At 44.8% G+C, this 26,478-nt stretch overlaps 1 protein-coding gene and 1 pseudogene across 1 annotated transcript in view; one reads left to right on the forward strand and one right to left on the reverse strand.

The window, feature by feature from the left end:
• Window positions 1-26,478, forward strand: part of SLC44A3 (solute carrier family 44 member 3) — a 339,154-nt gene that overhangs the window by 84,411 nt on the left and 228,265 nt on the right. The window lies entirely within an intron of this gene.
• On the reverse strand, window positions 2,390-4,352 carry LOC121017816 (KATNB1-like protein 1; annotated as a pseudogene).

Here is a 26,478-nt window from a genome sequence, read left to right on the forward strand (position 1 = left end):
GTCCTCATCAAAGAGAGTCCAGGCCCGGCCAGCAAGTAGAGAGGGATTTGCGGGGAGGGGCAGGGCTGTGGGTGAGCATAGGAGGAAGGAGGGCCATTGGGAAAATCTGATAATAGGGAGGCCATCAATGCAAGCACCCTGGGACCCTGAGGATTGGAGGCACGCTGGTTTGCGTGTTGGAGCTCAGCATTGCCTTCCAGAAAAGATATTTCGGTGATGAAATAAGAGCTTTTGTATCTGTTTAGGGAGCTCACTACATTCCCTGAAGGCCCCTGACTTGAGCAGGCTGAGTCAGGAACTGGCCCATTTGTTAGATAAATGCAAGAGATTTATTGGTTTCTCAAGACTTTGTTAACTGGTCCTGTATGGGAGTATTTCCCTTTCCTTAAATGGATCATTAGGAAGTATTGGACACAAATCAGGAATTCAATTTCTAAATAAACACACGTCTACCCACACAGATAACTTGACTCATTCTAGTACAGGCAACTTCTAATAAAGAAGGTTTTCTTCATTTCCGAGACTGACTTTGGACTGGAACCTAGGTGAGTGCCTACAGGGGTCCCTTAAGAGTCTCTGCCTCGGCTGCTGTAATCCGACATGTCACAGACAAAACGCACCATATACGTGAAAGTTTTTAAATCTACGTGTTTTCATATGCTGGTCACTCAGGATGATGTCTGTAGATCATATTCTTATTCCCACTTGATAGATAGGGTAAACTGAGGCCCAGAGTAACAGAGAACTGGCCCAAATTCACACAGCAAGAAACCATCCCCAGTGCCTTTTTCCACCTTCACACAGCACATGCGCTCTTGGCACGTAAGTGAAATGGCACAGGTTAAAAGAGAGGGGGTGAGCCACCAAGAACCCATGGAATTTGTTCATTCATTTAAAAAAGTTTTACTGAGTACCAGCTGTATGCCAGGCACCATTCTAGGTGCCAGGGAATCAGCAGTAAATGAAGCAGAGAAGAATTCCATGGCTGGCTCTTCTGGTCCTTTGATTCCTGTCCCTTTCTGGCTACTCACACCTGATATTAGAGCTTACTGGTTTACATTGTGCTTTCCCACGCGCTGTCCCCTGGGCCCCTCGCAGCCATGCTCAGCTAGGCTAAGTGCGTTGCCCAGAGGCTCACGGTAGGGCTACAGGCATGTTCCTACTGAGCTTTTCTGACAGAGCTCTCTCCAGTGGCCCTGAGGCTATAGGCAGTCTCTCCACAACCAGCCAAGGGTCAGAGCTACTGTTGGGAGCCTCCAGGAAGGAGCCCTCCCAGCTGCTCCACCGCTACTCCCACCCTCCATGCCTTACGCAGTCTAGCGGGTTTCTCAAGAGCCAAGTGGTGGGGAAGAGAGTCCCCCCAACACCTGGTAAGTTCAACTGTCAAAGCCAAAGGGTATGACTGCAGGCAGAGAAAAGACACAGGTATTGGTGCCCTTTCCTTGTGACCTGTGTGTGGCTTGGAAGAGACCAGGGCTTGGTGGAGGGTCCACAGGAGCTAGAGAAGGAGGCTATGCCGTGTTAGGTTGGGGCGTATGCACATCCATGATTCATACTTATTTGCTCTAAAAGCAGCATTGGGCCTCCTGCTGGCAGGGAGCTTCCAAGGAGGCAGGAGGCAGGGTCCCTCTGGACCAGGGTGGGCTCAGCCTATAGGAGGCAGGAAGTGGGGAGTGAGTGCCAAACTATACAAGGGAAGGTAAGCTGGTTGTGCCTGAGATGTTCTGATTAGACAGGTGTGCTGTCAGATCCTGGACCATCCGTGAGAGCTGTGTGACCTCGGATAATGTGCTTAACTGCCTGAGACTTGATATCTTCTAGATCTAGAAAACAAGGACACTGATACCTATCCCAGTCCTGTTGTAAGGACACACATGATACTTGAGATGCATGTAAACTTACCTGCACACAGTCACTCCTCTGTTTTATGTGTATTTTAAATTTTTGTAATGTTTACTTATTTTTGAGAGAGAAAGAGACAGAGTGTGAGCGGGGGAGGGGCAGAGAGAGAGGGAGACACAGAATCCGAAGAAGGCTCCAGGCTCTGAGCTGTCAGCACAGAGCCCAATGCGAGCTTGAATACACAAACTGCGAGATCATGACCTGAGCCAAAGTCAGACACTCAATCGACTGAGCCACCCAGGTGCCCCTGTTTTATGCTTTTAATTGTTGTATGAGGAACTTTTCTACATATGCTTTTCTCTTTTTCCACATCTTTAGGATATTTTTTTCACTTCAGTGTGAAATACATTGATAAGGTTTCATTAGTGGGCTCTTTATGTGGCTTTTTTTTTTTTTTTTACAAGATCAAAGATGGTTTTGATTTCTTCCAGAGTCCCAAATTCTCAGATGAGGCATGTTTCTGGAAGTCATATAGTTCAGGGATGTTTCAAATAACAACACAGTCTTTAGTAGATGAAGTCTCCGAATGAGGCTGTAATAAATAAGTGTCTATGTCCTCAGCTTATACTACCAGTATATCTTGAAACCAAAAGTAAGATGATTTTCCTGTTCCCACAGTCTATTTAATTCTTGTTTTAAAATATGAATGTTTCTACCATTTATAATTTTCTGTTTTGGAGGATTATTCTGACCACCACCTTTATGATGTTTTCTAATTTGCTTCTAAGTAGTGACTTTACTAGAGGCAACAAGTCTACCCAGTAGTCCAGTGAGATGTATTTTCCCTCCTGTGAGTTCTTGGTGACCATAGGAGGGCTCCTATCATCACCAAAAGCTACAGGTTCACCTGTACTTCTCATTCTTCCGAAAGTTAAAGCATTCAGTCTTAAATTCCTGCTAAACAAAATGTGAGCCATTGTCTCACGGTTCTGAAAAGCCTCAGGGGAAAACATCCACTGTATTTTGATGATGGCCTTTCTGCCCATGAAGAATCACTGAAATTAACCAAATCTGTGGACTCTCATGGGGGTAATTAATTGTTCAGGCAGGTGGCCGGCTCAAGACAGTTCCTTTTCTCTGCCCCATCACAGCCCCCACTTCTAGGAGACTGTTTTCTGTGACAAGGATTTGGAAGAGAATGAGCTTTTTTCTGCCACAGATCACCTTGTGTAGTTTATTTGGGCATTCTGTAGCTGGTCTAACTGTTCTATCTACGTACACAGCCAACGCTTTTGGAGATCTCTTAACTCACCGTCCTGTTCTTATTAGTGAGATTAGACATTGTTTTTTGTTTTTTCTAGGAACCTCATTGGAGTGATCCTCCATATTACTACAAAAGTTCTGTGTTTGTTTGCTTGTTTGTTTTTATAATTTATTGTCAAGTTAGCTAACGTACAGTGTATACAGTATGCTCTTGGTTTTGGTGGTAGATTCCCGTGATTCATCACTTACATACAACACTCAGTGCTCATCCCAACAACTGCCCTTCTCAGTGACCATAACCCACTTTCCCCTCCTCCCGGCCCCCCCATCAACCCTCAATTTGTTCTCTGTATTTAAGAGTCTTGTTTGTTTGTTTTTTTTTTAATGTTTATTTATTTATTTAAGAGAGAGAGGGAGAGAGAGAATCCCAAGCAGGCTCTGCACTGGCCCTGCCCTTCTCAGAGCACAAAGAACCTGATGGAACAGAAAGAGCTAAAACACGTGAAACTTCCAAGGCAATACTACCAATTTCCTGCCCAGAAAAGTTGCACCGATTTATTTTTTTATCAGCAGGTGCCAAAAGGAAAGATTTGGGAACCTTTGTGAATTCCTCAAGCCTGTTATTACTGTTACAGCAATTAACAATAAAACCTATAAAAGACAAGGAGGTCTTTAAAAGACGTCCCCACAAAGGGGACATTGAGAAGTTGGTCTGAGTTCCCAGGGTGTGGAAAAGTGACAGCAGGAAATTGATAAGACACAGCTTTAAAAAGTCCAAGGGATGAGGGCGCCTAGGTGGCTCGGTCGGTTAAGAGTCTGACTCCTGCTCAGGTTACGATCTCACAGTTCGTGAGTTTGAGCCCCACGTCAGGCTCTGTGCTGACAGCTTGAAGCCTGGAGCCTGTTTCAGATTCTGTGTCTCCCTCACTCTCTGCTCCACCCTGGCTCACACTCTGTCTCTCAAAAATAAATAAACATTAAAATAAATCAATAAGTAAGTCCAAGGGATAGAAGGAAGGCCGATGTGGGGGAAGGGTGCCTGTGGAGGTACTCCCCATGTGTGTTTTCATGCCTGAACTACACAGAAGCCTCCTGGGGGCAGGATGGTAGCTCTACTTTACCCTTGCACTGATGTCTGGGTCAGCGCTGGGCACACACTTGGAGGAGGACCTGAAAGTGGATTTAAAAATGGCTGCCCGCAGGAGGAAGGGACAGTGGAATGCTGGGGCCGGGTCCGCCCCAGGCATAACTAGGAGCAAGTATCAGGTGGAAGAGACCTAAATGCCTTCAGATAACCAGCTCTCAACAACTTTGGCATTGAAAGGAGAGTATCATCCAGGCTTTATGGACCCTGTAACCTAATCAACTCGCCATCAACCAGCTTGCACCCAGCACCTATTTAAATGCCTAGCCCTTGAATTAGGCCCTGCGGGGCTGCAGATGGGGTGCAAGCTGTGTATCTGCTTACGAAGAGCCTGTGGTCTTGGTGGGGAGGCAAGACCGGTGTGCCCAGGAAAGCACCACAACCCACACAAGCTTGTGCAATGTCAGACCATGCACTGGGTGCAAGACGGTGTGGTGGAACCCTGAGGATAGGAGAGGGATGGACAGGACGGGGGCTTTGGCGAGGAAGCGAGGCTCGAGGCTTGGAGACCCCAGGGTGGCTGCCTTATGTCCTTGCTTCTGGTGAGGTGTGAGGAGCTGACCCTTCTGACAGGAGGAAAAGCAGCACCCACCACTTTCTAGGCTCCCTGCTCCTCCCAGCAGCCCCCAGCTCCACACATCAATGCTCAAGGGCTACTGGCGAAGGGAGAAGGCAGAAGGAGCAAAGAGGGGTGACCACAGAGCAGACAGAGCCCCAGCTCCTTCAACCGGGCCAACTTTGCAGCTGGCTCTCTGGCTGCAAAAGTGGATCTTCAGGGTCGCTTGCCCCTGGCAGGGAGGGGTTGGGGACGCATCTAAGTACGTCTTCTGAGAGTCCCCCGGATCTGATAAAAGCCCCCAAACCCAGCTCGGCAGCAAGGATCTGTCAACATCCTCACAATTGGATAGCTGAAGAGCTGGCGTATCCACCCTGCTTAATCACCGCCCCACCCCTCTGAGGAAAAAAGCTGATTTCAGTCCCTTGAGGAGAGAGAAATAGCAGCGACCTTTCCGCAGGACTGATAACTCGCTCCTTATAAGGAGTGGACAAACAAAAGCCCCATGCTCATGGCTCAGGAATGCGCGTCTCTGTGTGTGTTCTTTCTAACATTACCTGGTAATAAGCCTCCACACCTGAGCCCGGCGTTTCCAGGACAGCGGAATGGAGTGGACCTGCCTTCTCCTGGAGCCAAGAGAGTATTGATTGCTGTGGATAATCCCAACCATGAAGTTTCTCAATCGGGGCTGTAATTGGATTTAATGTGACCAATGAGCTGTTAAGAGGGGGAAGAAATGTTTTCTAAATTTGAGAAGCAAACTTTCTAACAGTTATATAAACTCCTGCCTCAGGGTGGATTATTATATAACCCCTGATAAAAAGAAGGGTCAAAATTCACAGCAATCAAAACTAAACGTCCCTCCAGGACCTAACAGAGTAATAAACCGTCAATAATTTTAGCTATTCTTTATTTATAGTGCCTCCCCTGCATCACACACCTGGCTTAGATTGGTTAATTCCTCCGGTAACCCAAGGATCATGTCCGTTTTACTGATAAAGTCTACTGAAGTTCAAGGAGAGGTTAAGTCATTTGCCTCAGTTCACACGGCTAGCGAGTGGAAGCAGAGAACTTAAACCCAAGTGTTTTTGATGCCAAAGCCAGAAGAGTTCTTTCAGTGGGAGCCTCAAATACTTTCATGACACTTCTCCCACCCCCAAATGACCAGGGTCCCTTCTGGGCTGTACACAGTGAAAAATGAGTTCGGCCACTCCAACTTGTCCTGTTCCTCATGAGGACTTCCCAGACTTTCAAGGAATAAAAGAATGTTGTGTTTCTTCCTAAACTGTTTTTCCCTCCAGTCTTGTGCTGCTCAGAAAAAAAAAAAAAAAAAAACCACACGGAACCAGGAAGACAAATCCCAGAGTGCTCTCTCTGCTCAACATTGGAGGCATCCAGCCGGCAGGGCAGCCTGAGGTCTTTTTGTGAAATGCTTCATGGCTGAACTGCCCTGTCCCTATCCTCTGGCCTCCACCAACACCCACCCAGGCTTCATGTCTCTGGCTCCTGGAGCTAGTCAGCTGGGCCAAACTCACCCCAATATTTGGTGTGGCTGCACAGACATTCTGACACCTCGACCCCTCATTATTCATTCAAACAAATATTTTGTACTCATTATATATGCAAGGCACAGTCCTAAGTTCTTGTGGGATAAGGCAGAGATGGTCACTGCCCTCTGGGAGCCGACATTCAGGAATGTGGAGTAAATCACCAACTAGTTAATTGCTTGACTGCAATTATGTAAGTCCTGTAGGGATTGCTAAATTGCTAGAAGAGTCCATAACTGGGGCAGGGATGAAGGTCCTGCTAGGACTGAGGGATCAGGAAGTCTCCCCAGGAAGAAGACAAGATGGCTGGATGCACAGAAAGAGGGGTCGGTGGTACAGAGGGGTAAGTAGGATCTGAACCTGAGGGCCCTGTGTAGATCTGGGCTTGATCTTTGAAATGATGAGACTCATGTGTAGGGTTTAGGTGGTGACTTATATGTGTATGTAAATCCGGGAAGAAAGAAATGATGTGTATGTCAACAAATTCTAGATCATGCTGAGAATTAACAATTGCTTTTTGGCTTTTGGTCCCCCTGAAACAGTAAATTTCTAGTCAGTTAAATGCTGTCACTCAGAAGGGGGTCATAATGTTTGCTCTTGACAGTGGTGATTTATGCTCAGGAAGTGGAAGCATTCCCTCGCCCGTGCCCCAGTCTGGACCTGGAATGGTCTTCTCCCATAGCCACACTCAGAGGTAGGCCCCTTGAGGCCAATTCAGAGAGGTGGATCTGGGAGCGGAGGGTGGGGGGAGAGGTAAGACAAAGAGTAGCGTGGTGCTGGGACCTGGTCCCTTTTGTCAGGATGTCCTTTCCCACAAACCCAAACAGCATTCTCAGAGTCTGCCCTGACATGTCACCACTGACGCCTTTGACTCTGGAGCCTTTTTCCACGGCAATGATTAAGGCCTTGCCCCAGAGGACCCAATGAAGTCTCCTCTCACCCTACCATCCTGGGTCTTAAGTGCCTAGAAGGAGACGCGCTGTTCCCAACTGAATCCCTAGGAGGAATGTTTATAGTGGACAACTCTGAGAGCTAGTTGGGGCCTAGGGAGGGGATGGAAAGGAAAAGTTCGGGTATCAGGAAGGATTTTTTGATCAATCGAATGGTGGGGAGGCAGCAGGCAAAAAACCTCTGTGACTATAGCATGACGCACCAAGAGATATTTGAAAGCTTTGAAAGCTCGACTTGTCCAGAACCGAGGAAGATTGAAACACACACACACACACACACACACACACACACACACACACACACTCCATATGCTTCTTATGTAAGGGAATGTTAACCTTTCTTTAAAGTATTGTTCTTGGGGCACCTGAGTGGCTCAGTCAGTTAAGCGTCCGACTGTGGCTCAGGTCATGATCTCACGGTTTGTGGGTTCGAGCCCCACATTGGGCTCCGTGCTGACAGCTCAGAGCCTGGAGCCTGATTCAGATTCTGTGTCTCCCTCTCTCTCTGCCCTTCCCCCCACGCTCTCTCTCTCTCTCTCTCTCTCTCTTAAATATAAACATTAAAAAAATTTTCTTAATGTTCTTAAAATTATATTGGGAGACCACATTTTTTTAACTTGTGAGAATGTATCTCCCAATCTCAATAAAACGTAACTAAAAAAATCACAAACATCCCCTAACCATGACTATATTTAGTGTCAGTGACCAAAATGCATGACGACTTGCAGTATTAGCAACCTAGTGGCAACGCCTCTTCTGCCAGCCTCTTTTCCTAGTATTTCGTACATTATCACACATCTGAAAATTTTCCATGGAGCTTGTCCCCTCCAGAAAAGTGCTGGGAGCGAGTTCCCAGGCAGTGCTGCTATCATGTGCTGAAAAGAATGTGAGAAAAAGGAGATAACATTTGAAATGGGGGGAAAAAGTGGGAATTTCTAAACCACATGTTGTTAGTTCTGCTTCACAGCTATGATGAATTGACAACCAATTAGCAAAAGGCCAAATTTATGTGTGTGGCATTGTCTTGGGTGGTGGCTGGATCCCAGAATGTCACGTCACCAGTTCCACATTGCGTGGCTTACGAGCCAAGGCGCGTTGTAGAGTCTTTGCCCCATGCTGGGGCTCTGTTCCCAGCAGAGGAGGAAATGTTTCCTTGTTCTCCAGCTTGATATAGTGGCTTGTGCCTTGGCTGAGGCATCAGGAGACTGTTCTAGAAGCAGTCAGCTCTGCTTATTATCAGCTGTGTACTTTGGCCTAGTATTGTAACCTCCTGGAATCTCTATTTCTGTATCTCTAAAATGACAGCAACAACTCAACAGCATTTGACTGACGACAGACTATGTTAAGATTTATTTTTTAAATGAGTTTATTTATTTCGAGACAGAGAGAGAGAGAGAGAGAGAGATGAGGGAGGGGTAGAGAGAGAGGGAGAGAGAGAGAATCCCAAGCAGGCTCCGCACCATCAGCAGAGAGGCCAATATGGGGCTCCAGCTCACAAACCCTGAGATCACGAGCTGAGCTGAAACCAAGAGTTGGATGCCTAACAGACTGAGCCACCAAGGTGCCCCTGTATGCTAGGCTTAAGTGTGTATGAGTTAGGGTGAAGTCATGGATATAAGACGAATGATTACTGCATGTAAGATGACTCCAAATATTACAGCGTCCCCATTTATCCAATGAGAGTTTAATAGAGGATTCTGTTGATACGAATATAAAAATATATATATGTATGAATAGAGGATTCATATTTATATCAATAGACATGAATGAGACAATTATCTGTGTATAATAGTTAACATATTTTAATTACCTATATATAAAATCACAAATGCTGTTTATTAATTTATAAACACTGATTAATATGTTAATAGTTTAAGTGATATAAGTAAAATCTTGGATTGCGAGTAACTTATTCTGCAAGTGTTCTGCAAGATGAATAAACATTTCTGATTTTAACCTGATAAACGAATGATGTCTTCAATACGAGTAGTATGTGATGCCGACCATCACGTGATCAACTGAGCCAATGGTTCTTGAAATTCGCTTCGATATCCAAGTGCTTTGGATTGTGAGCATGTTTCTGGAACGAATCATGCTCACAAACTAAGGTTTTACTCTATTTAAAAATCACATCATGTTAACAATGTAGACATGTAGTCTTTACCCACTCGCAATGCAATGCTTTTAATCAGACTCTTCCAAGGTGCCTTATGCATAAATGTCTTGGTCTTCAGGCCAGTTTTCTGGAGCACATCATCTGCATATCCACCCAGGTTGCTTGACATTCAGCACTTTTTGAATCTAAGTACAATGTTGTCATTGGAAAATTTACCCCAAGCTACAAGAATCCTTTCCTTATTTGTGATCTCATAAGATAACCACTTATTTTTAAACTATAGCATGGAGTAGTATTGATTTTTAACATGATCTTTATATGGTTTGTTTACTGTGGCCTCTTACACTCAATAGTCAGGGGTCAGATCCCCAGGAATAAGTGTGTCAGATTCCTCTTTCCCCTACCTTCCTGTTTTGCCAGGAATCTTCCATAGGATCCCACATTAGCATTGCTTTAGATGGCTTAAGACTAAGATGTCTTCATTTTGTTGTTCTACATAAAGTGATTAAAGAAGTTTCCTGTATTCTGTAAGGATTCTAACATAAGATGACTCCGAGGTATGATTTTGGAGGTAAAAGGCATGATCATATTTGACAATTGCAATAGAAGTTAGAGGGTATTCAAAATCCCAGCTGCCATCTTCCTGACAAGACGTTAATAAAATATCCTTGCCTTTTGTTCAGTTGAGACAGATTAGAGTTTTTCCCGAGGAGCCTTACCAAGAACCGAAGGAAATCTAAGAACTAAAGATAGAGACCTCCGAGGGTCTCAGTGTTACTGTTCCATTATGCACTCTGCAGGCTGCAGGCATTGTCTGTCCTGTGCTTGTCTCAGCTTTTCCCCCCTCTACATCACTGTGGGATTGGGGTCGGTGTGGGGATGATAATAGAAAGCCACCGGGATTTGGAGGAAGGCGAACAGAATTCAAACCAACATCTACCTCTCACTGGCTTGAAGACTTTGGATACATCGCTTCACCTGTCCAAGCCTTGATTTCTTCATCCATATAATGGTGAGAAATCTCTTAGAGAATCTTTGAAGATTCTCTCTGAAGATTAACTGGGATTGTGTATCCAAGGTTCTCAGCCCAGGGCCAGTCCGCTGAGGTAAGAGTTGTTGGACCCATTGACAACCATCAAGTCCATTTTGTTCTCTTGTGTATTTCCTGGGGTGGACAGTGAATGGGCAGGGGGAGATGGCCCATTTCCCCTTTCTAGGGATGGCTTAATAATATGGTAGCCCTAGCAATGACTCTGAACCACTCTATTACCTTTTTTCCAGTGAGGATTAAAGTTTTATTTGATATTTACTAAATGAAATACCTTTGTCAGGGGCGACCTCCAGGTGTCAAGTTAGCTTCTTTGATTTAGCATCTGATCTAGAAAAAGCACCCACCACCATGGTCCAAAGTTATTCCTCGATCTTTGGAGAGGAAGCAAGTTTGTAATTTTTCCCACTTGCACAGGGAATGTTCCCCAGGCAGAGGAAGGAGAGGCACTTGTCAATGCACCTTTGCCTCCTGAACCAGCCACACATATTTCACAGGGCCTAAGAAGTCTTAGCTCTTCCATGGCCCCCCAGAAAGTAGCATCCTTCCACTTCTGTGGTCTCCCCTCAGTCAGGCCTAGCTAGGCAAGACAAAAAATTAGTTTAACTCTCTCTTAGATGGGCCTATCTTTATTGAAGAACAGACCTTGATAAGTATCTAGAGAAAGAAGATGAGATCCTGAATCATGCCTTAGCTGAGGACAAGCACATTAAAAATTAAATTGATTTAATTGGGGTGCTGGGTGGCTCAGCCTGTTGAATGTCTGACTCTTGGTTTTGGCTCAGGTCACGATCTCACATTCATAAGTTGGAGCCCTGTGTCAGGCTTTGTGCTGACAGTGTGGAACCTGCTTGGGATTTCCTCTCTCCCTCTCTCTCTCTCTCAAAATAAAGTTAAAAAAATTTTAAATTGATTTCATCAACAATTAAATTTTTCTGAATTAGAATTTAATGGGAACTCAGAGGTAGGGGAGAGCAGATAAAGTTTAGTTGTGGAGGGATTGATGAGAAAAGAAAGATGACAAGCTGTATGGTTGGGGGCAAAACAAACTGGTAAGAACAAGGAAGTCTACTTGATGATCTGCAATCATCTGCTCTGTGCTGGCATGATCTGCCCCCACGCTTCCTTGCCCCTCCAGGAAAACCCATTTCACAGGCATTCACACAGCCTTGGTGGGAATCTAGGGAAAGTGCCGAGCTCCACATAGGTCGCCCTGGCGTGAAACCGGGACAACATCTACAGAACAGGGAGCAGAGGTAGAAACTAAATTCGATGGGAAGTCAGCCTCAAGGCTGACTATGAAGAAGACTCCTCAGAATTTGCGGATGTCTGAGGGGGTGATTTGTAGTTCTGATAAGTCTGTATTTGAGCCAAGGTTGATGTATCTTAAGGGACAAGATGTATTCTCTGGGTGTCGTGCACATGATACATCTTGGACAAACTCGGCCAGTTTATCCCAGCATCTTTGGGGCAGCCTTGCTGGGCCTCAGGGGTGTGTGGCTCTAGAGCAGGGAACTCTGTACTGTATAATCTCAGAGATAACCACCATCTTCCTAGCCTGTCTCTCTCCCAGAGCAGAATCAGGACCTGCGGGCAGAATTCTTCGGCATTCCCTCCTTCCCTTGTTCTGGGTCTCCAGTCTTCGTTGGGTTTACATCTACCATGTCCCTCTGAGATGGAGGTGGGCAGGTGGTGGGTCCTCACCTCCAAGATATACAGAAAGAGTTCCAGAGAAGTTTAACTGCAGCTTCCAGTATCAAAGGGAGGCTCTTCCCATGAATCACAGCATCCTGCCCATCCTAGCCCTGACTCCTGTGTTCCAGGAACGAGCTGGCCAAAGGAAGCCTGTGGGACATCTTTAGGGCATTCACTCCCCTCTTCTGCCAGACACAGAATTATCTGGTCTCTCTGTATCACCCAGATGTCTGATTCCCAGCCAGGGTCTCTCCCTTCTCCAGACATTCCAGTGGGTTTGTAGAAGTGGCCATGTTGACTGTCGAACCCCTCGGCCTTAGACCTGGCATTTTTCCCTCCTTCAACTTCTTATCAGCTGCTTCCTCAGGGAATATTTAATAGAGAAGAGCCAGGGACTGACAGGCTCACCGGCTCTGATTTGTCCTCTCAAAGCCTCAGCAGACTCCCTGGCTGATGGTTTGCCCTTATCAGTATCCTGCAGGATTTCTGCCACGTAGATCTTCTGATCTGCCCCCTCTGTTCTTCCTGGGGACATTCCCCCATCCCCTGGCTTTCCCTGCCAGGATGCTTTTTGGCAGAACTGTTGGCTTGAACTGTTGCTGGACTTCTGGGAATATGAAGACAAACATATTAAGAAAACCTTAGGTTTTAACTTACTCCTCTCTGGGGCACCTGGATGGCTCAGTCGGTTAAGCGTCCGACTCTTGATTTTGGCTCAGGTCATGCTCTCACGGATTATAAGTTTGAGCCCTGCGTTGGGCTCTGCGCTGACAGTGCAGAGCCTCCTTGAGATTATCTCTCTCTCCTTCTCTTTCTGTTCCTCCCACATCTCTCTCTCTCTATCAAAATAAGTAAACTTGAAAAAAATTTTACAAATTTAACTTAACCCTCTCTTCACCAATCAGCTTGCTCCCTCCGTGCCCATAGCTGAGGCATTTGTAAAGTATCCCCAGAGCCTGGTCATGACCTCTGACACATCTTTCTGCCCCTTAGGAAACTCCCCCTTCTCACTACCTTTTAGACTCTACAGAATTCACTGGGTCTTCCTACTTTGAAAAATACTAGCTAAAATTTATTGAACACATTATATATTCCAGGCACTGTACTAAACACTTTATAGTCATTGTTTATTCAGTTCTTGCAGCAAGCCAGTAGAATAGGAGCTATTATTGTTCCTTCATTTTACAGAGGAGGGAACTGAGGCACCCAAAGGCTAGATAACTTTCCTACATGGTCAGAAAGGGACTGCTAACTCCAGAGTCTGTGCTCTTTTTTTTTTTTTTTTAATGTTTATTTATTTTTGAGAGAGCCAAGTAGCAGAGGGGCAGAGAGAGGGGAACAGAGGATCTAAAGTGGGCTCTGACAGCAGTGAGCCCAGCCTGATGTGGGACTTGAACTCACGAACTGAGAGATCATGACCTGAGCTAAAGTCAAATGTTCAACCAACTGAGCCACCCAGGTGTCCCCAGAGTCTGTGCTCTTTATGTCTGTCTTACTGGGCCTTATTATGTATGTCAGTTATTTCCTTTGCTAAAAGAAAAGAACCGCTTACTTCCTGCCCACACAGTGAGTACATGAGTATATGTGGCTGGTTGTCCTTTGCCTCATATACGTAATGGGTAACAAGTAGTGTTGGATGGGTGGAAGAATGGATGAGTGGATAGGTGGATAGATGGGTGGACAGATAGACAATAGGTGGGTAGGTGGGAGATGGATGGATGGACAGACGGACAGACAGATGGGTGGATAAGTGAATGATGGGTGGGTGGATGGATGGGTGGATGGATAATGGGTAGATAGACACATGCATGGATGAGTGGACTGCCATGTGATCTAAGATCTTTTGTATAGAAAAACATTTTGGAATACAAGGAATGCAGATAATCCAGAGATGCACCCTCTCTGGCTGCTTTGTTGCTTTTTTTGTCCAAATCCTACAGGCTGTTATGTTTGCAAGAAGAGGGCTTTCTCCAGGTACCTAAGCCCACAGAACAAACAGAGAGGCTTTGTTCCTACTAATAGTTATTTCCGCCTGCATTTATTTTCTTAGATGCTTCATGCTAACTTTGGAATTTGAAACATATTTGCTTAGGGAGGCTCAGTTTTTAGGAAGGCTAGCTGTTCTCTGATCCCAGCGGGGGCCTGTGGCCCAAACCTAGCTCAGGAGCATCAGGCTGTGGGATTTGTTGTTTATGTCTGCAAGTCTGAGGCACCCCTGTTGTGCGGAAACAAGGAAATACACGTGAACCAATATACTGCTACAAAACAGAGGCTAGAACTGGGTATAGCCCTTCCTTTTAACCCAGAACAAGTTCTGGAAAAGGTGAGCTTGCAGGATGAGAACAAACTTACCATCAGGCCTCCCTGCTCCTTCACTTCCAGATTCCCACCTATCTTCACTCTGTTTATACAGCTCTCAGATTTGTCTTCTTTTTCTGTTGGTTCCATATGACAAACTCACTCTTGCTAAAGTAGTAGTGAGTTACCACTTTCCTCTCCTGTTAGAAAGATGCCCCTCAGTAAAAGCCATGTTAAACTCGAAGGAAGACTTGCTCAAATTATACCAAGCAAGTGGCCCAGGCCACTGGGCCTGTCATTCAGGCTAGCCTGTTCATTTGTGATTTAGCTTTATGTATTCTTTTATTAACCTGAAGTCAGACAGGTCTGGAGAACAACTCAAGGCCAAGTCTTTTTCTCCTTGACTCTGGTATCTCTAGAGAGGCTCTTCCTGTCTTATTCAGGACCAGGATTTGGGCACAAATATGCGAACTGCTCTCACCAACCCCACCACCCTCATTCCATGTCTCACTGGTGGGTCTGTAACTTACCAGAAATGGCCTGCCCTGCCCCTTACATGGGGTCCATCTGCCTTTTCAGAGTGACCAACAGGCCCTGGTTATGAGGCCTGGGCTGCCGTGTGCCTCTGGCAGGACCTGACATTCATCTTCAGGTACTTGTGGTGCAAGAAAGTAGAGTTACCTCCATGGTAATGTTTCCAAGATATTGACTAATACATACATTTTGGCCTGGACATAAAAAAAAAAAAAAAAAAAAAAAGGAAAGAAAAATTGTATTTTCCCATCTTTGGTCTCACTCTAAGCTTTTCAATAAAATCCACATGCCCAGCTCTAATCGTTTTGTCTGAGTATGTGCTAAGATTACAAGTAATCTTAGTGAACTCTCTGCATGAAAATCATCTTTCCAAAAAAAATAAATAAATACGAGTTCTTTATTTAGTAAAGCGAGTTCTTTCCCTAGTGCTCCAAATCCTTTTTGTTATTGAAATGACAATGAGAGATTTAGTTGTCATATCCAATCAGCTGATTTAATGTGAAAACGAATTAAGTCTTTATGCCCCATGAACTGTGAACAAACCTACCCATTACAGGTATGCCCCAGTCCCTGGCAATCATTTATGCCAGGTTCCGGAATTTCTTTTTAATTCAGATGGGAGAATGATTAGAGGGAGGGAAGATATGCTCCTGGCAGAGGGAAAGTTGCCAGTGTGGTGCCTGTGTGAAATTGGGAGAAAGGCATCCTGTCTTCTGGGCGGATGCAGTGTCTCCTGGTCCCAGGGCTCGGGGAGCAGAGCGCAGACTGATTTCAGCCCTCAGCCCCTCAGCAGGTGGGATGTGAGGCAGCCCCAGCCCCTGGCCACACAGCCTTGTGAGAGGGTCTCTGTCCTGCTCTGGAGAGGGTTAGTCCAACCTCAGCTCTTGGAATGCCTGCTTTAGATTTGCCCACCAGAGACCTGAGGACAGTGAACAAGTCAGTGACAGAGTGATGAAGGTGAGAGAGTTCCCAGGCTGGCCAAAGGCTGCATTATCCCTGCTTATTCAGAGGCTTTCATCGACCATGTCTACTCAGCAAAAACGACATTGGATCTCAACCCATGCAAACTGCAAATTTCTCTGAAATCATCTATTCAAGATAGCTCTTAGCTATGTAAAGCATAATTGATAGCAAAGCTGGAAGCATCCTTGAGAGGCAGTCTAGGTCACTCCCAGCCTTTAGGCAAAACCACCTCTAAACTGTCCTAGAATTCCTGGCAGCTGATGGAGAGGTCACTGGTTTGAGCCTTCCTTGGAAAAAACATTAAAAAAAAAATTTTTTTTTTAATGTTTATTCATTTTTGAGAGACAGTGACGGAGTGTGAACAGGGGAGGGGCAGAGAGAGAGGGAGAGGCAGAATTCAAAGCAGGCTCCAGGCTCTGAGCTGTCAGCACAGAGCCCGACGCGGGGCTCGAACTCACGAATTGTGAGATCATAACCTGAGCACAAGTTGGATGCTCAACCGACTGAGCCACCCAGGCACCCCAGAAAAAGATTTCAGATGGACTCTCAAGGCTTCCTGAATGCTTATATTTTTATTTGTAATTATACCATGCAATAGAAGGAAAATTCGCTATTAAGTCAGATATCAGCATCCTACCCCCACCACAATTCTCTTCCTCCTCCTCCTCCTTCTCCTCCCTTTCCTCCTTTTCCTCCTTTTTTTCTGGTCTGTTCCCTGGGAGACCACTCTGAAAAAGTTATTAACAAGTTGGAAGTTGTTTGAGCGAGTGCTCAGGCACCACATCTGTGACGGAGTAGAGGAAGCAGGACCAGGCAGAGGTAGAGGCAATTGTCACTGTAACCACCCTAGTCCCAGCTTAACCCAGCAGAACACGCTCCTCGCTCCCAGCATCAAAGGCATCTGTCTCAAGAAAGGACTGTGATGGGTGCAGGAAGGGTCCTATGCCCACTCCTTGGTCCAATCAGTATGGCCAGCAGGGGATGAGCAATTATGATTGGCCAGTCCTTGGTCACATGGCCACTGATATCAGGATAATGGGGACGCTTCCTGCACAGACAACAATATCTACCACACACCTCTAATGCTATATCTCTCTGAAAATTGCTGAAAATATTAGTGCCTTAATACAGTGACTAATAGGAGACACTCAGTAGATGGTCATCTTCATTTCTTTTATCGGCATCATTAGAACTAATACAATGTTTTCTCTAGTCTTGGGGCAAATGGGTGCTGATAAAATCAACATTGGCTCAAATCTCAGCCCCAAATTTGAACTGAGCCTGAACTTTTCTGAACCGAGAATGTTTAGCAAACATGTTACTCTAACAAATTTGATCTTTGTGTGTCCTTATACTTTATGAGCCAGAATGGGCCTGAATCATGGCAACCGTCATAAGGATGCTTATCTCTCTAACAGCTTCAGTGCTCTGAAAGTATTTCCCAACAAAGATAGTCACCAGTGTTTTTCTGACCTTTTCATAGAGCCAAAGCATTTGGATAAAATGTAGAAAATTCCTGTCTCTGAACTGAGTGTCCGCTTCTTTCAGGGTCTCATTCCTAAGGATGGATCTTATATGTCCTTCCCCACCTCAAAACCTCAGGCCTCTCCAGAGCCTCATGAAGAATTAAGGACAGAGAGGTATGGGCCTTCAGTGACAATCCCACCACCCCTAGTCCCCTGCATAGTGCTATACTGTGCCAACTGGATATCCGGACATTCCTCAAACTCCCGGCACCCTGCCCTTTGCATCTGTAACATGCCATTCCCTCTGCAGGAACACATTCTTTCCACTTCCTACCCACCCCTCAAAATCCTATCCATTTTCAAGCCCCACCTCAATGATCTCTCCTCCAGGAAGGCTCTCCTACCCTTTCAACCAGCTGTGATTTTGACTACCTGTTAATCTTTTTATGGAATATACATTGTGCCTTATGCTGTGTTCACCTGAATGATGAGTTTTGTAATTCAACTCAAGGACATTTATTGAGAACCTACTATGTGCTGTGCCAACCAACAGGGGGCTCTTAGTAGCCTAGGTATTGCATATTTCAACAGATGAATTTCCAGGATTTTAAAAAAGATTTACTTCTAGCTCATGTTTCAGATAATACTGTCACTGCCTGCTCAGAGCTTTGCTGTCCTCAACTACAGAATGAGCTTTGGGCTACATGGTCACCAAAGATCCTTTCTCACTCAGCAATGAATCTTTTTATATTCCTTTTTTCCCCTGTTTATTTATTTTTGAGAGAGACAGGGGGAGCATGAGCAGGGGACAGGCAGAGAGAGGGGGAGACACAGAATCTGAAGCAGGCTCCAGGCTCTGAGCTGTCAGCACAGAGCCCATGTGGGGCTCGAACTCAAGGACTGTGAGATCATGACCTGAGCTGAGGTCAGATGCTTTAGGCGGCCTGAATCTTTCTTATATTCTATATTCACCTTGTCAGCACTTCCAGTGATCAATTCTGCTCCTCTTATTATCATCCAGTGATACAGTGTCCCTCTGAGCTTCAGAGAATGTGGGCAGAAGTTTGAAATTAATATGTAATTAGCATATCTGTGTTTGCTAAACATGGTCAACCTCGTGGTTAAGTCGATGACAAGCCACCCTGTCTATCTAGACCTTAGTCACCTCATCTGTAAAGTGGGATGGTTGCAGTAGAGGCCACTATGGCCCCTTCCAACTCTGATGTTCCTTGATTGATTATCATTCTCTGTCTCTCTCTTCCCACAAAGAACTCATTGCACTCTTTAAAGACATTGCTGCCAAGCACTGAAACACATACTCAGCCACTCCCAACCTCACTGCGGGAGATGAGTCAGTTTTAAAGTGGCTGCAACTTGGTCTAGAAGGCTTGAAGTTCAGTCACCAGCCACCATTCTCAATGCAAATTTGCTGTGGGAATCAGTGGATCAAATTTAATCTCTGGAGAGGAAAGGACAGTAGCCAACACTACTTCATTGAAAAACTCCCCCATCTTACCTCATCTCCCACCTCCCTTTGCCCTGTTTGCTGCCTCCACTCCTGGCCACGTTCCCCTGTGTGGAATGAAGCTTTGTCTGTGGTGCCATGTTGACTCTTCATCGGACTCAGCCTGCTTCTTGGCCAGCTACCCATCACTCAAAGAATATGATATTCAATGAAAATTTCAGTCCGTTAATTCCAATTTTTCTAAGTAGAAAAGAAGGGTTGTTTTTTTTTTTTAACTGACTTCCTTTTAGACTACTATATTAGCCATGATTTCCATCTTCCTGTCAAATATGCCGGTGGGATGCCCCACATGAGAAGTCTGCACCATGTGCTTAAATGCTCCCACCAGCTGAGCTCTGTGTTTACCAAGAATCAGCCACGCTCGTCCCCCAGCCTGTTTATAGGAGTCCTTGTGACTATGGTGACGTACTTTACTTGAATATTATATAAATCAATTAAGTATGAGTACAAAGAGAGTTGTTTGTTATCTAAAAACCAAAGGAATTGCTCAGTAAAGAGTAGACAAAATTAAATTCCTAAAAATATTTGCAGTCAGTTTTGCTGTATGGCATAAGTGTTGCTGTTGTGTGACAAACAATGAAAATACAGAATCATCCTACATTCAGGTTGTTATGCACTGTCTATGTCTTCTTGTTCCACTTTGAAGAAGCTATAATTAAAAATTGTAGATGAGACCTTATGGTGGTAGCCGATGCAAAAGCGACAACACAAATGCCAATCAAAAGGCCCCAACTCAAAAGAAAAAAGTCTTAGCCCAATCAAAACATTGACTCACATAGTAAGTTTTAAGTTAAAACACAATACATAAGCTGTGTTTGAATCAATTGTGTCATGTATTACATCTAAGAAGATTTCAACTGAACGTAGATGAACACCATTCTGCAATGTAGGACCCAAGTATTTTACAGAACTTTTCAGTTCACAGTTTACATTCAGATCTTAGAGTGTCTCCGTAATTTTTATTATTATTATTAAAAGTTTTAAGCACGTACAAAAGTCGAGAGAAAAGTAGAGTGAACCTCCGTATCCCATCATCCAAATTTGCCATCCATGTTTCATGTACTTCTTTTTTTCCTTTCTGATATATTTTCAGCACACTTTAGATATTGTGTCATTTTTATCCCCACTTACTTTATTAGATATCTCTAAAAAATATAAAATTAAAAAATAAACAGTGTCTTATCTAACTACAGCACCATCATCATGCTTAACATAACTAGCAGCAATTCTATGGTATCCTTTGCTACTTTGCACATACTCAATTTTCTCAGAATGCCCCTAAAATGCCTTTGTACTGTTAGTTTGTTCAAATCATGATACAAATACAATGTACACGTTAGGCTTGGTTATGTCTCTTTGCTGTTTTTAAATTCAGAACACTATTTTCTCATTTTTTGTTTCTGCTCTTACTGTTGAAGAATTCTTACTTTTATTAAGAGAGATGTGAGAAGTTCAAAGTAATTGACAAGAGTTAGTGTAATGGCAAGGAATCTCAAAAAATTCCAGAATGAGCCCAAAGTCTTTCAAGGTGGTCAGTGAGCTGATGCTCTTATGGCCCACAGAAAAGATTTTACTCCTCTCTGACAAAATAAGCAGAGATCTGGAGTCTGGATTTAAAGGTGAAAGGTTTAAAGTTCTAAAACAGGTTCATTCTATCAACAACAAAGGCTTAAGGCATCAAGGAAATGCAAACCAAGACCACAGTGAGAGACCACTTCGTACCCACTAGGCTGGCTATAACACATATAACGTATGATAATACATGACCCACTAGAAATGCAAGGTGGTACGCTGAAATGGTGCCTTGGAAAAACATTCTAGAAGTTTCTCAAAAGGCTAAACAGAGCTTACCACATGATCTAGCAATTCTACTCCTAGGTTTATACCCAACAGAACTGAAAACATGTCCACACAAAACTTATACATAAATGTTCCTAGCAGATAAGTGGAAACAACCCAAATGTCCACAATGAATGGCTACATTCCTGTGCTACATCCACAAAATGAAATGTTATTCACCATAAGGAGGAATGCAGTATTGATACATGCTACAACATGGATGAACCTTAAAAGTACACTAAGTGAAAGAAGACAGTCCAAAAAGACACGTATATGAGTGCATTGATATGAAATGTTTAGAATTGGCAAGTCTGCGAGAAAGAAAGCAGGTTTGAGGTTGTCTAGACTAGGGAGATGGGGGAATGTTAGAGGGGGTGGTGGCTGAGGGGCGTAGGATTTCTTCTGAGGGTGATGAAGATGTTCGGAATTAGTGGTAATAGTTGCACCCCGCTGTGAACATACCACAAGTCATGGACTTGATACTGCCAAGGGTGAATTGTGTGCCATATGAATTGTATCTCAGCAACACTGTTAAAACATACACACACACACACACACACACGCACACACACACACACACACAAAGGTTTGAGTCCATTTTTAGCCAGCTTTGAGCATGCAGAAGGACCCTGCTGGGAGGGTCTACCTCCAGAGAGGACAGGAGGCCTGCCTGTTGCTGTCACAAAGTATGACTCAGTGCCAGTGCAGGCCACCAAGGGAGAGTACATGGTCTCCTCTATTGGTCCCTACTGTCTTCTGGAGTGGGTTGGTCCTGAGTTATGAACTAGACAACCTCCTGACCTTGGTTTCAGTAAGACCATGAATGGAAACCCAAGAGGGTCATAAAGGAAAATTCATTTTCATTTTCGCCCACCTGATTTCCCGCCGGACTGACCACATTTCCTCTGAGGCCTGCGCTAACCCTTGTTTCCTGCCTGCCTTCATGGAAGACAGGGTAGTTCGGGTCCAGATGCTTCACACTCAGGGAAGTAGAAAGAGAGGGAGAAGCTGTGGGTCAGCCACACCACCTTGACAGCCTCCTTGCCCCCTGAGAAAGTTGGAAATACCCAAACAGGAAGTCAAAAGTGGGCTTTTCTAGGCAGTCGATGAAGATAAGACTCCATTGCCACATGGGTTCAGCCTGGGCTTCTGTGTGATTGGCGGGACTGTTGAGCAATGCCTAGCATGAGATTATAGCCAGGGAGCAGTGGGATGTTGGTGCAGACGTTTACTTGCCTGATTTTGAAATCTTCAGGCTGTTCAAACTGTTGTTCTGGTCAGAAATGGAATCTGCCTGGCCCACGCATCTCCAATTATCCCTCAGGCCACAGTATCCTATGCCCATTTGGCAAAAGCACAGGCCTTAGGAGAAGCATGTGAGCCCCCTGAAATTGCAGGGCAAGTGGGTCTTCAGAAAGGCCTCCTGGTCTGCTGTTTATAGGGAAAGCTCCATTGACGGAAGGGCAGCCGTGGGTGGGCCCAATTCCCATGAGGCTTTGAGGACTCTCCTGGGACAGCAGAGACCTTACACTGCCCTCCATCCTTGCTCCCACTGCTTCCCATTCCTTATCCCACTCAGAGGAAGAGGAGTCACAGGCCACAGCTCTTCCTAGCAGCTCCAAGGGAACAGGTAAATAAACAGAAGACAAACATCAGTAAGAAAGAGGGCAACTCGCAAAGCAGGTGTATCCAGGGAGAAGAATCCGGAGAAAATATTAAGTGGTTGTTTGGAGCCTCGATGCTAAAGAAGTGCCCTCTCTACCCTTGCCACTCCATCCCCTTGCTCTTGTCCCCAGCTCTGGACCCCAGGAACCCGCACCCAGGAGCTGGTTGTTCTGTGTACCTGGCCTTCAACATGTCCTCTGTCCCCCCACCTCTTCTCCTTCCTCTCCACCAGCGCCTAGGCCCTGCAGTCGGGCAGGTGGGAGTTAGAATCCTTGCTGGGTGATCGTGGCCGAGAGACCAGCCTCATGCTTCCCACTTAGGCTGTGCCTGTCCCAGGAACACTACCAGTGTGCACCTCCTGGGGCCATCCGTAGTAAGGGTTGAATGAGAGATGTTAAGCGTAGGAAGTTTTTTCTTTTTTTTTAATTCTCTTTTCTCTCTTTTCTTCCACTCTTTTCATTCCTTCCCCTAAACTTAACCTTTGCCAGGCTCAAGCATCAGTTGTAAGCTGGGAGTGCCCCATTTATAGCTGGTTTTCAGGGTGCCGTGCAGCACCCTCTGACCCCCTGTGCCTGGCTCTGGAGTCCCCTGAGCTGCTCCCTCAAGCCCTGTCTCATGCACAGGAAAGGGGTCCCGGCAAGGTTCAGCACATCGTCAATGGCAGCCCCACGTTGTGACTTGCAGTAATTCTGTGTTAGATGACATTCAATGCTGTGTCTGATATGGAAACAAGGGGCTTTTTAGCTGTTGCCCTTTGAGGGCCTGAACATCATCCTCCCAAGACTGGAGGCTCCTGTGAGGGGCACAGCTCTGGTTTGCTTCCTTTTCAACTTCGGCAGGCCCTTGGTGCAACAACACTGTCCACACGTGCTGTGGCTGCTACCTGGACCCATTTCAGTCCTGTGGAGGAAGCACCCGAGCAAGCATGAAGGGATTGAGGGGAGGGGGTGTTTGGTTCAATTCTAGAACTCTATGAATAAGGATTCAGCCTTTCACTTTGGGGCTCACGCATCACCCTGTAACATTGAAGCCTTGTAACTCCCCTCCAGTGGGAGCAGAGTCCCTGGGTAGGGGGAGAGGGCAGTGATCAACCCCTCCCCCCCTCCACACCCTGTGCCTAGAGAAGCCTAGGCTCTGTAGGGAGCACCCACCAGGAAGGTTTTATGCACCGAGACTCCTGCCTGTCACCATGAGGTCTCCTGACTATATGGCAAATGTCTGTCCAGCTGCTGGGAGGTCAGCCTGCCCTGCCTTGGCCCCACTCCTGAAGCAAGGGCCTCAGTAGTTGCTGGAGGTCAGCAGTATTAGTCAGGGTTCTCCAGAGAGACAGAACCAATAGGGTGCATAGACAGATGACGGATAGATGGAAGAGAAAGAAGAATTTTCCTTCTACCTTTCTAAAGTCTCAGCTGAGGTCTCTGTAATGAAAGACAGATTAACAAAAGAAAAATAAAGTTTATTGACATGTATATTTCATGCATATATGGAAGAAATTCAGAGATGAGTAATTCAAAGGTGGCTAGAATTCAGAATGAAATACCATCTTCAGCTAAAACAGAGGAAGAAGGGTGTGGGAAGGCCAGATAAGGGGTGGCCAGGAAAAGAACAGTAAGCAAAAGTAGTTTGTTATACAGATTTAAGTTGGTGCTTTCTCCATTGATGAGTCTCCAGTGATTTAGTCACCCTTCTCTTTCTGGTACAGAGGAGATACCTTAGAAGTGGAGATCTCCTTATCAATGTAAATTTCCCTTACAAAAGCTCTGTTTTTAGAGCTTCTCCTGTGTGTGCTGTTTTTCAAAATAATCAACTCAAAATAATCCTGATGCCAAAGAGGGATTATTTTGGAGTGGCATCTTCTGGTCTCCTACAATAGATAGAAAGAGGTTCATTATAAGGAATTGGCTCAGGAGATTATGAAGGCTGACAAGTCCCAAGATCCATAGGATGAGTTGACAAACTAGAGACCCAGGACACCCAATGATGTAGTTCCAGTCTGAAGGCCAACTGGTTCAAGACCCAGGAAAAGCTGATGTTTCGATTTAAGTCTGAAGACAGGATAAAAGCTGATGTCCCAGTTTGAATGCAGTGGCTCAGAAGGGAGCTGGGAGTAGATAAAGACCCGACCTTCCTCTCCTCCACTTTTCCAATCTCTTGTTAGAACTTCCTTGGGAAACCCAACCAGAGGTCAGAGGACAAAGGAGACTGCCGATACAAATCTTCAGCCTCCTGGAGCATAGAGCATGGTGGGAAGATAGGAAAATCCATCTGAAGGGGCAAGTGGAAAATATCCAGTGCATCAGCCCTTGATTAAAAAATAAAAATCACATTCTTTTATTTAATATCCATATCACAGCAATTCTGAGCCCCTCCCTCCCCCAGTTATAATCTATTCTCCTCAACCCTTATAGAGGGTACATGCGCCCAACTTTTCCTACCAGTAGCACACAAGTCCTGGGACATTGCCTGCTGTTGGCTTTGGCAGGATCCATGCTCTTGTATGATATATGCTCTTTTTAAGTCCTAGGTCACATGGGTTAAGAGAGGATAATTTTAGAGATTTTCAGAACTTCGTGGGTACCTTATCTATAAAAGTCACAGATGTGGCTATCTTCTAAAGTAAAACTACCTCTAGGTCATGAGTTTAATATACTAGATTTCTGGGTCATGTTATTGGACATGAAATTAGGAGATATGTCTTTATCTTCTAGTCAGGGGACGATGGGGATTATGATGTATCAGATCTAGGTTTCATATGAATTAAATATAAGGAAGATGAAGAAGTTTGAAGGTTAATATGATTCTAAGTCATGGGAAAACTCTGCTTTCAAAATTTCGTGATCATTTTGGATAAAACTTGGGCCATGTCTGAATCCAAATGGCATTGCCTATTTTCAAATGGAACTGGTTTTGTGACTTTGTGAGCTTTAGAGCCAGATTATTCACTTACAGCTACTATTACAAATCTTTTCTTGAGCTAAAATGCTACATGCTATTGTAATGAACTTATGAAATTCATTGGCAACTTCCCGGCACCCCTAGACTGGGACAGATTGGCGCCCAGAAACATTTGGTATGCCAAAAATTATCATTCTTAAAGGCTTACTACCAACATTTTAAGTCTAGAGTCCAGAATCCTTCTTTTAAGAATTGTGGTTCTATAGTCACTGGTGACAGTTCTTAGAACTACTTTGGTGACTTGGGAGTGTGTAGCAATCAATGTCTACCTCTTTCACCTCCAATAGGGAGTGATGAAATTCTGTCTAATCTGTACTCATAGCCAGGATGCCTTTTTCTTTTTAAGTTTTTGAAATTAAATCCAGTTGATTTTTTTTTTAAATAAACTCTATGTGTATTGTGGGGCTTGAACTCATGACACTGAGATCAAGAGTCACATGCTCTATTGACTTGAGTCAGCCAGGTGCCCCACCAGGATGCCATTTGGAATGTTTTTCCTGGAAGAGAGGAAGGTGGAGAGGAGATGCTACATGTTTCTAACATCACCTAGTGCTGGTTAGAAACTTTGGGGATATGAAAACATTAGGGGATTGTATGAGAATATTTTTGGTTACAAGGAACTGAAAATCTCAGCTCAAAAAGCCATATACAACAAAGAAAATTTCTTATTTTACCAAACAAAAAGCTCTGTGATAAAATGGCTCCCAAATTAATGACTCTCCTGCAAATCCTTATGGCAAATCTTCTGGCTTGTCCTCAGATTATCAATTTGTAGTTATAAAATGGCAGCCACGGCTATAAGTATCACATGAAAACACAACAATGTCAAATAAGAGAAATATCCCTTTGCCTCTTTCTCAGAACCCTCCAGCAGGATACTCTTATTTCCTATCGGTTAGAATTTAATCACGTGTTCAGGCTTCAATCTATTACTAGCAAAATAATCAACCGGACTGGCTAAATTTCATCAAGACCCAACTTCTGGAAGCTGGGGGTGGCCTCAGTACACCCCAAAGCACAACGTCCTCACCGAGGAGGGGACACTGAATTGAATGGTGGTTTAGTTAAGAAG

Source organism: Herpailurus yagouaroundi, unplaced genomic scaffold (genome assembly GCF_014898765.1).
Source record: "Herpailurus yagouaroundi ecotype Mexico unplaced genomic scaffold, PumYag 77, whole genome shotgun sequence".
NCBI lineage: Eukaryota > Metazoa > Chordata > Mammalia > Carnivora > Felidae > Herpailurus > Herpailurus yagouaroundi.